At 31.0% G+C, this 16,218-nt stretch overlaps 1 long non-coding RNA gene across 1 annotated transcript; it reads right to left on the minus strand.

Annotated features, from left to right (window-relative positions):
• Nucleotides 1–1,075: 1,075 nt before the first annotated feature.
• On the minus strand, nt 1,076–15,889 carry LOC120082629 (uncharacterized). The gene is made up of 3 exons (XR_005483230.2): nt 15,566–15,889; nt 1,403–1,566; nt 1,076–1,298 (listed from the first exon to the last, which is right to left on the minus strand). It is a non-coding gene; the product is annotated as an uncharacterized LOC120082629 (long non-coding RNA).
• Nucleotides 15,890–16,218: the final 329 nt, after the last annotated feature.

The raw sequence follows: 16,218 nt of genomic DNA on the forward strand, positions 1-16,218 counted from the left end.
GGTAAGTTAGTTATCATTTATATTTATAATAATATTAATTATTGGATAATTATCTCTTTTTCTCGAATAATCAATTGAGTGGGAGGTTATTGGTGGTTTCATGGTAATCGTGAGATAAAAGGAAAAATATTTCTTAATTTTAGTAAGAAAAGAAAAGAGATGAAATAAGATTTGCAAAAATTGTGATTTTGAGATTTCCATTCTCAAAAAATTATCACGGAAAAGTTGTCAAGTAAATAAGATTTACTAAGCAACAGCTTGGAGTTAGCTAAACAATCGTGGAGTGTTCTTACACGATAGACACTCAGCTAGACGATGAGCTAAACGATCGCATAACTTTTTCTAGACGATCACATAGCTTTTCCGAAACAATTGGACATCGACCTATACGATAGGTTGTTCCATCTCCCACTTGCTCAATCGTTTACACGATTGTGGTTCCTCCAGTTTTCTGCCTCAAACTAAATCCACACAGAGCCCACCCTTTGGATTCTCACACTGAGAATACGAAGGTAACCTTCTTGGTGGTGTCATACTCAACTCGACACCGTCGAGGTTTTGTGGAGGCCATTCGCAGTGTTCGGGGTGTTCGTAACCTTAGCGATCGCTTAGTTTGAGTGTGTGGTGTTCGTGCAGTGTAGCAATCGTGTTGGACGAACGTTCATGTGTTGCTGTGTTGCTGTGATTGAGCGTTCATGATTAAGGAACTTGAAGATGAGTCTGCAAAGGTTTGTTGATTCTTCCCTTGATCTGTAGTAAAGCATACTGCAATTTCTATATTATGAATAATTGCATTGCTCATGGAAATCCTCGTGTTCGATTTCCTTTAGAAACTCACTTAGAAGTCCATTCTTTACCAATCTTCCCATCCTATCGAGATTAATGTGACCTAATCTTAAATGCCAAAGATAAGTATTATTGTTACTTGGAGAAATTCTTTTCCTTTTAGTTTGAGTATTAGTAGTCTTAAACATCTCATGATTTAAAAGTGCTTTAGTTTCAGTTGGTCTTAACACATACAAGTTGTTTTCTAATTTAGCCGAACAAATATATACCCCAAATTTTGAAATGAATGCTTTATTACTTGTAAAAAATACTGAATACATATGTTCGACTAAGCAAGAAATAGATACTAAGTTCCTTTTCATTTTAGGAACACTATACAGAATTTCTAAGAAAAGAAATCTATTTCCAAAAAATAACTTCGTAACTCCCATTGCACAAGCTGAAATGGCATCTCCAATTGCAACCTTGAGCATCATATCTCCCTCAACAAACTACTGGAAGGAACTACTTCCCTATAAAGAAGCAAAAACATGATTAGTGGCTTCTGAATCAAGTATCTAGGCATTGTGGTCCTTTTCCACTAAACATGTTTCTAAAATAAGTAAATCTCATTTACCTTCCTTTTCCTTCTTCTTCTCAGCAAGATACTTTGGGAAGTTCCACTTCCAGTGACCTTTTACATTGCAGTGGAAACACTTGCCCTTGTCGGCCACCTTCGCTTTTCCCTTACTCTTCCCAGTAGAGAGAGCCTTCCCCTTTCATTCTTTCTTCTTTTTGAACCTTTTTAAGATAATAAGACGAGGGTACAGACTTAGTTTCTGAGGATGAACTCTTATGACACTCTCTGGAATGGGCAATATTTTCCTCTCCTTCTACTGATATGGAACTTTCTGGAATCGACAACATTTAACTTATAGTTTTCAATATGAATCTTATTCATATTAAATTAATATTTGAACTCTTTTCAAGTATTTCACTCTCTCATTTATTAATTTCGAATCATATCCAACATTAATAATAAAGTCTAAACTTAAACTTTATATTAAAATATATCAACATACATTAAACAATTCCCAATTCTGAATTTGAACATTTCAAATTCAATTTAATGACAAATTACCTCAATACCCTTTACAAGTTAGGAAGGGGGCCTAATGGACCTATAGATCAAAAGCTCCAACAATGTGAGATTAATTGGCTAAACACATTAACCAAAATAATCAATATTTGTTAACTGTGGGTACACTCCACTAAAGACCCACAACTGCAATCTTCACACTATATATGTGTTTATGTGTCCACGGATATAGACCAATAACAGCTAGTTAGTCCTTCACGAGTGTTTGTAACACCAGCTAGGTCAAATTACCATTTTACCCCTAGGTTACCTCTACATCCTTAAGTACCAGTGCTCCTCTAATGAACAACCTATTTCTGGTCCAACCATTAAACAAAAACCCATCTTAGGCTAGTGAGAGGGTAGGACCCTTTGTTTAAGTCTCGGAGACACCACTTAAGGGAATACCCATCTATATACCCAGAAATTAAATGCATAACTTATGGTGGGATTTATTACTATATGAGATACAATATGACATATATAATAAAATAAATCATACATCACATGTATAATAAAATAAAAACAATTAACGAACTGAGATTGGACAACCGGTTCGAAATAGGTGAACCGGTGAACCGTCAAAACCAGACCGCAAACAACTCAAACCAGCAATGGACCGGTCTAGAAGAACCAAACCAACTCGAACTGGAGAGACCACGAACCAAACAAGACCAGCAAACCACGAATCACATCAGCCTAGAACTGAACTACAGTCCTCTTTGTCTTGGAGCATCGTGAACTCGTGCCCTAACATCACGATGCTACAAAGATGACCTTCATTCACCGCATCGCAGTGTCGTGACGCTAGGGTACAACGTCCCAATGCTATCGTACAGTCACCCACTGTACATTTTCGAACTTCTTTGAAACACCTTCGAATTCGGCCTCGTTTTCACCAGATCACCACGCGAACAACATAAGCGACTCAAGGACTAAATTACTGACTCGATTCCCTAAAGCACAGGCCTTTCCAACACAAAAATAATGCAATAAAATCTATACAACTTAATCTTGTAAACATCCATTAATTGCAAGTCTCATTCAATAAAGCACATCACATGGAAAAAATTGAATGCAGTAACCCATAAAAACTGTAAAACATATTCTAAAAATTTTGGGAAAATTGGGCCATGAAAACACTGCTTTGTTACCAATTGAAGGATTCATTATGAGGAGATCTTTGAACGGAAGTGGATCATCCCAAATTCCATTTTTACAGAATATATGTTTACAGTTATAGAAAATAATTATGAATTTAACACATAATTTTCAGCATGCTTAAAAACAAAATTGTAGAAAAATAAACAGGGTTCAGAAAACCTTTGAAGAATTCAATCCTCATGTTAAATCCTCTTCTGTGTGAAAATCACGAACAGAGTCGAATGGCCAAATGGTCACCACCACTAGGAAACCTCAGTATTCTCAGGTAGAGAACCTAGTAGGTGTGGGCTCTGGCTATCTTTGGATTGAGAGAGAGAAGAGAATTGATAGAGATGAGAGGATGAAGATGAATTCTGAGAATTTTCTCTTAGAACTCTCTGTGTGTTTTTCTGTTTTTACACAAGGGAAAAAAAGAACCACGGATCCCATTCACACGATTAGGAGAGAAAGATGGAGGAGGGAGTTACAACGCCCTCTCATTAATCATTTCAAAAAATAATTAATACGATAACTACTTTATCATATAATATATATTAAACTATATGTTATATCAAATATAACATATAGCTTTTAGTTTTAATATTGTATCATATACAATATAACCTATATTTCCTTTCTCTCACCAATGACATTAATATTTGAATCGTATTTAAATATTTATTTCATCTCAAATGTACCAATTACATTATAATAATTATATCATATATAATTAAAATTAATTAATTATATCATATATAATTAATTTCCTCAATTAATTTAAACAATTCAAATTAATCCAAAAATTGATACTCATTTAAATCCCATTGAGCTACCAAAGGGACCTCATGGACCTATAGCTTGAAGTTCCAACGGTACGTGAATAATTAATTAAACTTCTTAATTAAATTAATTAAATTATTCACCATCCGTTAACTATCGAGCACTCCACTAAAGACCAACAGTTGCACTCTTCGCACTACAGATATATTTCTGTGTCCATTGGATATAACCAATCAATAGTACGATAATCCTTCACAAATTGCTCGTAAGTACAACTGGGCCAAAATTATCGTTTTGCCCCTATAGTTACATCTAACTCCTTAAGTACCACTAATCCTTTTAATGAACAATAAATCATAGTCCAACTATGACCAAACCCCTCTCGGGCTAGGAGAGGGTGTGGTGCTACATTTTCAAGCCCCAGAATCAGCCTTTAAGGGAGCAATTTATCTATTTGCCCTAACATTAGGGAAGGAGTGAATTCCTTCTTATGTAGTTGTGTTTCCAAATCCTCAATAAGACAAATCCCCAAAATTGTAGGCTTGTTGAGTCGACGTACTGGCTACTCTCACTCATACAAATCAAAGGACTGCTTTCATAGGCAAGAATTCATAACTCACCTAGGATTCAGGTCATGTTACCTATGGTCATCCTAGTGAAATGTAAGTCTCTATTATGAACGACGTTATATAATGAGACTAAACAATTTGTGGTCCGATCTTATACAAACTCTTTTATATAGAATATCCTCGCTCACATGTCTCCAAATGAATGATCAGGATCAGATCATTTGTAGCACTTTACAACAATTGTAACATCTACAAAGCGGGCCATACTTGTAATGTCACCAGGATAAGGTATCCAACCTTATCCATCTCCTACATACCATTTAGGTTATCACTTAAACATGATCCACCCGTATGTCTCTACATATATGTTTAAGCTACAAGATAATCTTGGATGTTAGTTTATTGGTTTGTGGTTAATATAACTAATTTTGAAATAAAACATCACATATTTTATTACATAAATAAAATGTTTGTACATTACAATTATAAACAATGAGACCTTATGAGATTTAAGGCATCAACCCCAGCAGTCTCCCACTTGACCTAAAGCTAGTGGGGTGTATAGTGTAAAAGTCAAACTAAAATACAACGTACACAAAAAAAATAAACTAGGGCACAAACTGCCCAGTACAAAACTCTAACTTGCTCTAGTCTAAATGTGGTCTGTCCTATTGACCCATATTCTGCAGGAGACCCTCAAACACCTTAGTTGTGAGCTCCTTTGTAAATGGATCAGCAACATTGTACTCCAAAGCTATTTGTGTGACAATCATGTCCCCTCGATGCACAATCTCCCGAATGAGATGATATTTTTGCTTTATGTGTTTCCCGCACTTGTGCCTCCTAGGCTCTTGGGAATTAGCCGCAACACCACTATTATCACAATAAAGTGTTATGGGCTTTGACATGTCTGGAATGACTTTCAGATCGGTCAATAATTTTTTGAGCCAAACAGCTTCCTTAGCAGCTTCACAAGCCACTACATACTTAGCCTCCATAGTAGAGTCAGCAATGCACCCTTGCTTGGTGCTCCTCCAAACTACTACCCTTCCGTTAAGAGTGAACACTGATCCTGATGTGGATTTTGTAGAATCCTTATCAGTCTTGAACTCAGAGTCCATGTATCCGGTAAGGATTAGATCCTTAGAACTATACACGAGCATGTAATCCATCGTTCTTCGTAGATACTTGAGGATGTTCTTAACGATGGTTCAGTGATCGAATCCTGGATTAGACTGGTATCTATTGACTATCCCCACCGCATAGCAGATATCAGGTCTCGTACATAACATTGCATACATCAGACTGCCAACAACCGATGCATAGGGGGTCCATCTCATTTCCTCAACCTTTTGAGGTGTCTTAGGACATTGCTCTTTAGACAATATCATTTCATGCTTGAAAGGTAGTAAGCCTCTCTTGAAGTTCTGCATAGAATACTTGACAAGGATTTTGTCAATGTACGATGCTTGAGACAGAGCTAGCATTTTGTTCTTTCGATCTCTAAAGATCTAAATTTCCAGAATAGACTGAGCCTCTCCCAAGTCTTTTATTTGAAATTGGTCACTAGCCAGTTATTAACTTCAGTCAATAGACCTACATCATTCCTAACGAGTAAGATATTGTCTACGTATAATAATAGGAAAGCTACTAAACTGTTGATGATCCTCTTGTATACACAAGGCTCATCAACATTTTGATAGTAGTCATATGATCGCTATATCAAACCTTATGTTCTAAGATGGAGAAGCTTGCTTCAGTCCATAAATTGACCGATTAAGCCCACAAACCTTTTGCTCTTGACCTTAGGTTATGAATCTATCGAGCTACTCCATATAAATGGTCTCCTCAAGATTGCCATTCATAAAGGCAGTCTTGACATCCATCTACCAAATCTCATAGTTATAATATGAGACAATGAACATGAGCATCCGGATAGACTTTAACATGACAACAAGTGAGAAAATCTCCTCATAGTTGACTTCATCAACCTGAGTATAACCCTTTGCCACTAGTATAGTCTTAAAGGTTTGCACCTTCCCATCAACATCTCGTTTTCTTGTAGATCCATTTGCAACCTATAGGTTTAACCCCATCATGTAGGCCTACAAGATCCCAAACTGAATTGAAGTATATCGACTTTATTTCGAGATCCATAACTTTGATCCACTCATCTTTATCAATATCCTCCATCTCCTTCTTGTAAGACAATGGGTCCTCAACATCTCCGTCAGCTACCATAGCTAGGATTTCTATTAAACCCATGTAACAAACAGGTGGATTCGCAACCCTCCCACTGCGTCGAGGTTCCCTCAACACTTGAGGTGGATTTGACCTACTAGATGATCCGACTTCAAAAAATCTTGTTGAGTGTTGGGTTCTTCAATAACTCTTGTTGAAGGTTCAGTAGTTTCTTTGGAAAGTTCATTCAACACAACTTTACTATGGTGTTTGTGCTTCTTTATGTGGTCTTTTTCCATAAAAGTAGTGTTTATCGTACACACACTTTGGTTTCTTTAGGGTCGAAGAAGAAATCACCTCTCGTTCCTTTGGGGTAGCCTACAAATAGGCACAATTTTGAACGAGATTCTAGTTTCTTAGGATTTGCCTCAAAACATGTGTTGATAGATTTCTAGTTTCTATCACTGATAGATACTTATAGACTTCTATCAGCCTCTATCAAAGATAGACTTCTATCACTTTCTATCACTAATAGACACTGATAGACTTCTATCAGCGTTTACAGCGATAGATTTATACCAGTTTCTATCACTAATAGACGTTGATAAAATTCCTCTATCAATGTCTATCTCTGATACACATTGATAACAATGTCTATCACAATTATCTAAAAGCAACAAAATTTTCAAAAACAATGTCTAGTGTATGTATCATAAACTATCTAAAAGCAAAAAAATTACCAACAACTAGCAACAACAAAATGATTATCTATTGATAAGTAATTAATAGTAGTCTATCACTGTCTATCATTGATAGACAATGATAGACTACTATCAGTGTCTATCTGTGACAAATAGGGATAACAATGTCTATCGTAACTATCTAAAAGCAACAAGATTTTCATATTCAATAATAACATCTAGTGTATAGTTGATGGCAACAAAATTGTGAACAAAATCATTATTTATTGATAGATCATTTATAGTAGTCTGTCATTGTTTATCACTAATAGACGGTGATAGAAAGCTATCATTGTCTATTATAGATAATAATAGTGTTCTATCACTTGATCTTCCATTATCTATGTTTATCATTCTAATTACTATTTTGGAACTAGCAACAAAACTACCAAAATTACTATCACCACTATCACTTGGTCTATAATTTAGCCTTCGCATTGTCTATCATTGTCATTCTAGTTAACATTTTGAACTAGCAACAAAATTATAAATAGAGGAGGAGGAGGAGGAGGAGGAGGAGGAAGAGGAGGATTTATAATTGAAGAAGAACTACTTAACATTTTTGTAAGAAGGAGAAGAGGAAGAAGAAGAAGTCGGAAGATGGAGAAGAAGAAAATAATTAATTTTTGCTGTTTAACATTTTGGAAAGAAGGAGAAGAGGAAAGAGAAGCTAGAAGATGGAGAAGGAGAAAATAATTAAAATTTGCTATTTGTGTAAATATTTTTCCTTTTTTTTAAAAAAAATTTGAATCCCCTTAAATATATATATAAGAAACTATTTAGAAGTTTGAGAAATTATTTAAAATGGTAAAATTGTTGAAAATATTTACAAGATATAACAAGATTTTAGAATTATCAATGATAGATGCTGATAGACACGAATAGAATCTATTAGTGTCTATCATTGATAGTTCTAATATTTTAATTTATTTTTCTATATTTAAAAACAACTCTAGAAGTTTTCTCAATAAAATTAGGAGTTGGCATATTTATGTTAGATTTTAAGATCAATGTTTAATTTTCGTTTTTCAAATACGGTATCTAAACCATTCTTTTTTGTTTTATTTTTTTGAACTTTCAAAATATATAACTATTTATTAATTACTTATTGATCACACATAATATCCTTTTTATATGAAATTAATTAAGAACAAATTTGCATAAAATAAAATAACAACAAATAGCTTTTTAAGAAAAGTACAAAATTCTCCAATTTAAATAGTTATAACCCTTATCCCGAAATATTAAAGAAACAAAGTACATATTTAGCTAATACAAATTTAAATAATTTAAAAACTTAATGTCTATTTATGTTACTTTTTATTTGAAAATTCTCTAATTCAACATCATTCTTATTTTTTTCCTCTAAAAGCCAATCAATTAATAAAAAATAAAAAAAAATAAAAAAAAAACCTATGGGCAATATTTTGTTATGATACCCTCGGTAAATTTTAGTTTATAACTATTCTTTCAATTACATATTTTATTTTTATCCATTTTTTTTCATTTCTATCTCTTCTATTATTTTCAAATTTAAAATTTAAGATTAAATATATTTATAATTTCAACTTAGTGAAAAATATATTTATTCATTATAAAAATTTATATCCAATTTTTTTTTTTATCTATGTCCAATTTATTTTATTTTTATGGGAAGTTAACCTAAAAAAATATACATATAGTTTTAGCGACTATTTCTATCATTACTAAATTTCTACCAAATGCTTATTAGTTAAACTAAATGATATATATAATCATTCAATATTCAACTTCTACCATAAAAAAATAAATCTTAATAAAATTTAACTGCGTGCATTGCATGTCTCTTTTAACTACTATAACTAAAAGAGAGATTAAATAAAATAAGGACAAAAGCTCATACAACACAAGGAAAAAGATTCCAATGAGAAGAGCCTAGCAAATTCCATAAGCTCCAAGCCACTTGTTTGGAAGGCTGAAATTGGGTTGGTTTGTAATAGGTTGGTAAATGAGAAATTGTATAGGATGACCAAAACGGAAAATCTAATTGAAAATATTTTCAGTTTTTCAATTTTATGATTTATGGAAAAATTGTTATATATAGGGACCCATTTCTCCATTTAATTTTTCAATCTGGCCTTCACAACGCTCCCATCAAGTAGTTGTATTTTCCCATAGTTTTAGCAAATCTACACATAGAAGATCATTTATCTTTCTTCTTTTAATTTGCCTTCAACAAGAACTAGACTCTTCATCTTCCCTCTTTTGTTCAAAATCCTTTCTTTACTCGATTAAATAGAAAAATAACAAGAACCATTTCTTATTCTTCTCCCAGTCTGAAGTTATTAGTTATTCAATTTAACTTTCAAATATTCTCTTCGAACTTCTTCTCTGGCAATAAGGCTTCTTCTTTGGTGCACTATGGCTCAAAAAATGATTTTTTTAATCAATGAATGGAAAATTTCCGATTTAGAACAGTATCATAAATTGTTCTATACATGAAATTTGCCATTCAAACTTATGATTTGACTCATTTTCCATTAATTTTGATACGTTTCGTCGTGAATTGTTCTTTTTTTTATAACATTGATTATGAGTTCTAAAAGGTCTGCGATATAGAGGTGTTTTAGATAAATGAATGGGGTATTGAAATGTTGGAGATGAAAGGTGGGTGGTGGGAGGGTTTGTGTTGATTATGTAGATTGAAAGGTTGGAGATGAAAGATTGGGGATATGGAAGGGTTTATGTTGAATATGGAAGGTTGAAGATGGAAGAGTGGTGTATTAAAAATTTTCTCGTTGGAATATGGAAGGTTTGTGTGGGACATGTGTTGGTTTTTACAGGTATGAAATACTACTATTGATTTGAATTATTGGATTATGGTTTATTCATCCAAGTACATTGTATCTGCATTTGAATGTTGCATTGGTAGAACTTAATAATTTTTTTTAAAAAAATGATCATATTTTTTTTCATTACCAATGTAGATTTTAGCTGGATTGTGTTTTTGATTACTATAATATTTATACTATAGTATAGCTCACTTTAGTTGCTTTTTAGTGGCTAAAAGGTATTTTTTTAGTTGTTACAAGGTATAAGATTTAAATTGTCTTAAGTATATTGTGTTGTTAGAAAACTAATAAAAGTTGTAGCTAGTTTTAGTAAAAGGTATTTGTGTGGCAAAACTATATAAAGAAAAATCTAGCATTTTTTAGGAGAAAATATACAAAAGAATGAGAAACATAAGACAAAATACAAATACACGTCCCAAAGTAGATATATAATTCTTTTGACACAATTTTTTAAACTTTCACGGTATTCACAAATTTTATATTAGGTGATATATTTGTTAATTGGTTGTCAATAAATATTTTTTGCTTGTTCTTAGGAGTTGTTTTGGAGTTGTTTTTTCAGATGTTGATTCACTAAAATAAATCACCAACATTCCTTAATTTGAGGGATTTGTTTGTTTTTTATTTGAATTTTAAATTTGCTAGTATTTTAGTAAGATATTTTGTTAAAGGTTTTTATTTTATTTTATTTTTTTTATTCCATAAATTCTATAAAAAATTCTAAAAAAATCCTTTGGTCATTTATTCAATAAAAAAAGTTTGGTGACTATTTTTTAAAAAGTTCATTAGGTTTTGGCCATTTGTCCAAAGGTAAATAGGTTTGGAGTCCAAACTCATCTCTTTCATTTCTCTTTCTCTCTCCTTTCATTCTTTTCTCATCATTTTTATTTATTTTTTATTTTCATGAACGAGTTTTTAGTAATTCTTAAAATTTTAAATTTCTATTACTTTTAATTAATTTTGATATAAATAAATAAATTAGTAAAAAATTCATGTTAACTCATTAATTTTTAAATATTTTCCTCCTATTTCTTTTCTATTTTATTGATTTTTATTTAGATTTTATGTATATGTATAATTGACTACTATGTATACTTTTATTTTTAAAGAAGTAAATGTTTACTATTGAATTAAAGAAATGTAGCTATATTTGGTTTTTCTTACATAAATATTTAATTACAAGTCGCAATTAATTATTGAACGTTAAAAATTTAATTATAAAATTTGATGGACAATTTACAAATTCCTCTAATTTGAGCTAACTCATGAAAGTTAAAATTATTTAATATAAATTGGTCGAAATGAGAAATCACATTGCAGAACAAGGATGATAAAGAGTATTTAAATCAATACAAAAAGTATTCTCTTAATTTCCACAATCATTTCAATGTTAGATAAAAGTTAAAATTGGAAATTAAATCAAAATTTTCTAATTAAAAAAAGTTAGTATGATAAATGTTCAATACAAAATAGTTTTTCTAGATTCCATATATATTATAAGTTAGTATGAGACATGTTAGAATTAAATATCAAGGTATGAGTATTGAAATTAGACGTTATATATACAATATCACAAACTTGGATAACATGAAGGAGAAAACAATTTCTTTTTCAAAAAAATCTATAACAATAATTTAAAAAGAAAAATATTCAAATTCAATCTTACGATCTGAACACATGTATTAGAAACCCAATAAACCTAATTTTGCACCCCAAACACATGCTTTAACCTTTTCAACAATTTATGTAGAGTCGTAGACATTGATTGTCATGTTCTGTTTTTTTATGTTTGTTCATGCTTTTGTATCTTACTTCCGAACTTTGTATATTCAAGTTTGGACTCATGAGACTGTAAACATTGCCACGTTGCCACGTTATGTTAGCAATGTTTTAATGGTTAGAAATAATTTTCTTATTTTTAGATTATAACATAAATTGAATGCTTCATTCATAAGTCTACAAAAATTGATATATAATCTATCTCTACACAATTCACAAAAAAAGCTAAAGGAAAAAAAGAGGGAAAAAATGCACAAAATCAGGGTTTAGAAAACAACACCATGAACCCCAAATATATTGTCATAAAAATTGAACAATCCATGGTACATTAGAGGTTATATAGTTTATAAAACAACAAGTAAATTAATACAAAAAATAAAGTTAAAGATAATTATCTAAATCCAAACATTATAACATGTGCTCCAAACACAGACATGCGTGATTCAAATTTCAAAATTCCATCAAATAAGTCTGCAGGCATTTGATTCTCAAACTATTGATTCCGAACTTATGGACCAAAGACCTTTTAAAATTTTGATTTCGAAGGCTATGATTCCAAAACAAAGGGCTAAACAACCTCGTAATTAACTTTTGGTATATTTTATATCCCTCAATTTAAAAAGGTTGAAAGAACCTATTTACTCATTTTATGATAAAAATAAACCCTAAATTTAATTAGTTTGGGTGTACCAAACAATAATACTGCTTTTTAAGCTACATTTCATTGTTGAGATGTTGAGTTTAGGTGCTTTCATGGCTGCTTGTAATTTTAATTTGTGTTTTTTTTAGTCTAGTTCATATTTCAAATGAAGTTCTTTTAATTGTATTTCAAATTCAAGTTTCACTTCTAAAACTCAAACACTTCTCATTTTTCATATTTCCAACCCAATGGGAAAAAAAATTTCCCACATGTGACAAATAAGTTGACATCGATATCGACATTTCATCTCGACATTTTAATTATTCTAACATAATTTGGCATGGGAAAGATACAATATTATTATAAAAGAAAAAAAAGTAAAAAGTTGCCAAAATGCTAAGAATATATACAAAATACAAAGATATGAGAAGACAAGAGATCAGAGTGAAGGGATTGTACCCTAATTAATTAATATGATTTGTGTGTGTTTCTGAATATATTTATATCTATTAGGGATGTTTTTAAATATAGAGAAATAAATCAATATAAATATAGTAAAATTTCACGGTCTATCTACGATAGAGATCACGATAGACTACTATTTGTATTTATCATAAACTGCAATAGACCACTATCTATGTCTATCTATGTCATGATAGACACAGATATCACGGTCTATCACAAATAAACTATGATATTTTGTTATTATTTATAAATTTTTCAACAATTTTTTTTTAAAAATAATTTATCATCTATTTATTTATTCTTTATTTTTTTTTCTTCTTCTACCTACTATTTCTCCTTCTGCAATTCTTAGAGCTGTGCTTGATAGGTTTATGTAAATTTCAATTTTAGATATATGATATTACAATTAGTTTTGTCCTAAAATTTTCTAAAATTTAAAAATTTAGATGTAAATTTCGAATTTTTTTAAAGGTGATCGTCAATGTTAAAATATATTAGGTTAGGGGTTTCTTGGAAAAAAAAGATAATAAAAAATTTAGAGATCTATAAGATATAAAATTAAAAATTTAATAAATTATTAGACGTAACGTATTGAATTTAGGATGTAGAATTGTAATTTGACATGTTAATAATAATTCTAAGTGGGAGAGGCACATAACTTTAATTTTTGTCAGTTTTTGTTTGTATTATATATATTTTCTGTGGTTTCTTTTGCAGATTTGTCTCTCTCTACTGCTATTTTGATTTCTGGAGTATGGATGCTGTTTTAAAGTTGAGACAATTCAGACCAGACATGCCTGATGTAATGTATGAAAACTTCTATAGAGAGAGCACAAATTGACTTTTATTTTCTCTTATCTGATGTTTTTCTTTGAGATATGTGAAAACTACTTGAGGTACGACGCACTTGACGCTTGGTTTAGATATCTTAAACTTGAATTTAGTTACAAAAGTCATGCCTAGTGATACAAGCCTACTTTCATCGACTTGTAAGATTGAAGGGACGCTTCATTGATATCCTAAGAAAGTATATAGGAGAGGTTAGAAGAAAGTCTTTCAATTATTTTAAGAGAAATGGTATAAGCCCTTGAGGATCCAATATAGGCAAAATCAAGGGAGCTCTCAATCTTTATAAGATGGATATGGGCTACTCGTTTCATTGCCAATTAAACCCAAAACCATAAGCTAATGGGTTATGATAGGTTTAATTATATTAACAATTTAACACTCTTTGTCACTTGTGTGCTTGAAATTTTGACAAATGAAAATTAATATTAACCGGAGAGAAAATGATGTATTAGGGGATTTGTATATTGGATGACTGACTTCTTGCTTATATGTGTCAACATAATTGAGATATCCTAGTACACCTACCGATGAAAAGAATAACTCATCTATCTTATAAAGACGGTGAATTTCCTTGATTTTTTTAATGTAGGATTCTCAGCATAACTACAAAATAACTAGAAAAGAGCCAATCAATATCTAAGGAGTAATTTCATTGAAAAGAGCCTGTCCACATTTCAAATGAGTGGATTACTTCTCAGGAGAAAGATAGGCAGATTTCATTGACAAAAAGTGTGTAATAGCTAGCAACAAATCAACAGATCAATTTTTCAACTACAGTAATTTAACATGGTATTAGAGAAGGTAGTCTAAATTATTTCCTTTCGAAAAATATAACTTTCTAAATACAAATGAAGGAGGGTTCAAAACATTAAAAAAATAATAATAATAAATTTACTTTAACCCATCGGCTTTAAACTATCTTGCATAGGCCAATTCGACTCATGTCCGATGATGCTAACAAAATGAAAGCTTAAGGAGAGTGGGGGGATTGACTTCCATTCCATGTTTTGGTTATCTTTAAGATGAAAACATGTAGAAAAAGAGAGAGAGATCTCTAGAGGGCTTATATATGTTAACAACATGAAAACTTGAAATGAAAGAACATTTAAATTCCAATTCTCTTATCTTGGTTTGCTTTGAAAGATGAAAAGGCTCAAGAAAAAACACAAGATGAAAACTTGAGAAGAGAGAACATAAAGACTTCATTTTTTTCCATATCTTTGGTTTTTCCTTTAAAAATGAAAACTTCTAGAGAGAGAAAAATTAAGGAGAGAGAAAAAAAGATTATTGAATTCCCATTTCCATATAACTTCCTAAAGTTGAAAACTTTACTAGAGAGAGATAGGGAGAGCATTGATTTCCATAATTTCCACATATCTCAATAATTTCCCCTTCAAAACCTAATTAATGACCTTCCCATGTAATTTGGTTGGAAATTATACCAATAGCAAAACGCAATTGAAATAAATCAAATTGAGAAAAAAGAAAAAAACACAAACAAAAACAACATTCAAATTTAAGAACCCTTTCCAAATATACAAAATCAAACCACCACTTGAAAAAAAAGAAAAAAAGAAAAAAATCTATGAAAGAAGAACATTAGATTTAGGTTCATATAAATAGCAAAGACAATAAATATAAATCAATCAATAAAGAAAAAAAAAAAAAAAAAAGGTTATGTGTACCTGAAATGAAGAAATTGCAGCCATTGTTAAATGTGTTTGTTTTAAAATTGTTGGTGAATGAGTGATTGAAGCTGCTAGAATGACCTGATTTTTCAAACAAAAAAAAAAACCCTTTTTTTTTCAGAAAAAACAACATCAAGATCCAAAACCCATTTTGTGTAATTAATTCAATATTGGTTTATGAAAATCACTAAAAGGGAATTTCAGCAAATTAAAATCAGATCATGCTGGCAGCTTCAACCTCTCAAACCAACATATAATCCCCAAAATCTCAACCATCAAGATAAAGAGAGAGAGAGAGAGAATTTTGTTTGGAAAAAAAGTGGAGTTTGAGATCCAAAGGCTAACCCTTTTAAGGATTTTTGGCAAAGAAAAGGTAGAGCCCATATTACATGTTTCAATTTAACTAAACTTTTGGGCACTTTATTTTTTTTTTTAAAAAAAAATTAAATTATAATAAATGCCCTTCAACTTTGCATTTTAAAATAATAATAATAATAATAATAATAATACGCCAACAAGAGCGTAGCTTAACTGGCATAATACTTGTACTATCGACCTCAAAATCTAAGGTACAAATATTTAAAAAATACCCTTAGAATATAAATTTTTTAAAATTTTGGATATTAAGTCATTGCCATACAGTTCTGATT

Source organism: Benincasa hispida, unplaced genomic scaffold (assembly GCF_027475165.1).
Source record: "Benincasa hispida cultivar pf3 unplaced genomic scaffold, pf3_genome.v1.1 HicScf894, whole genome shotgun sequence".
Taxonomy (NCBI): domain Eukaryota; kingdom Viridiplantae; phylum Streptophyta; class Magnoliopsida; order Cucurbitales; family Cucurbitaceae; genus Benincasa; species Benincasa hispida.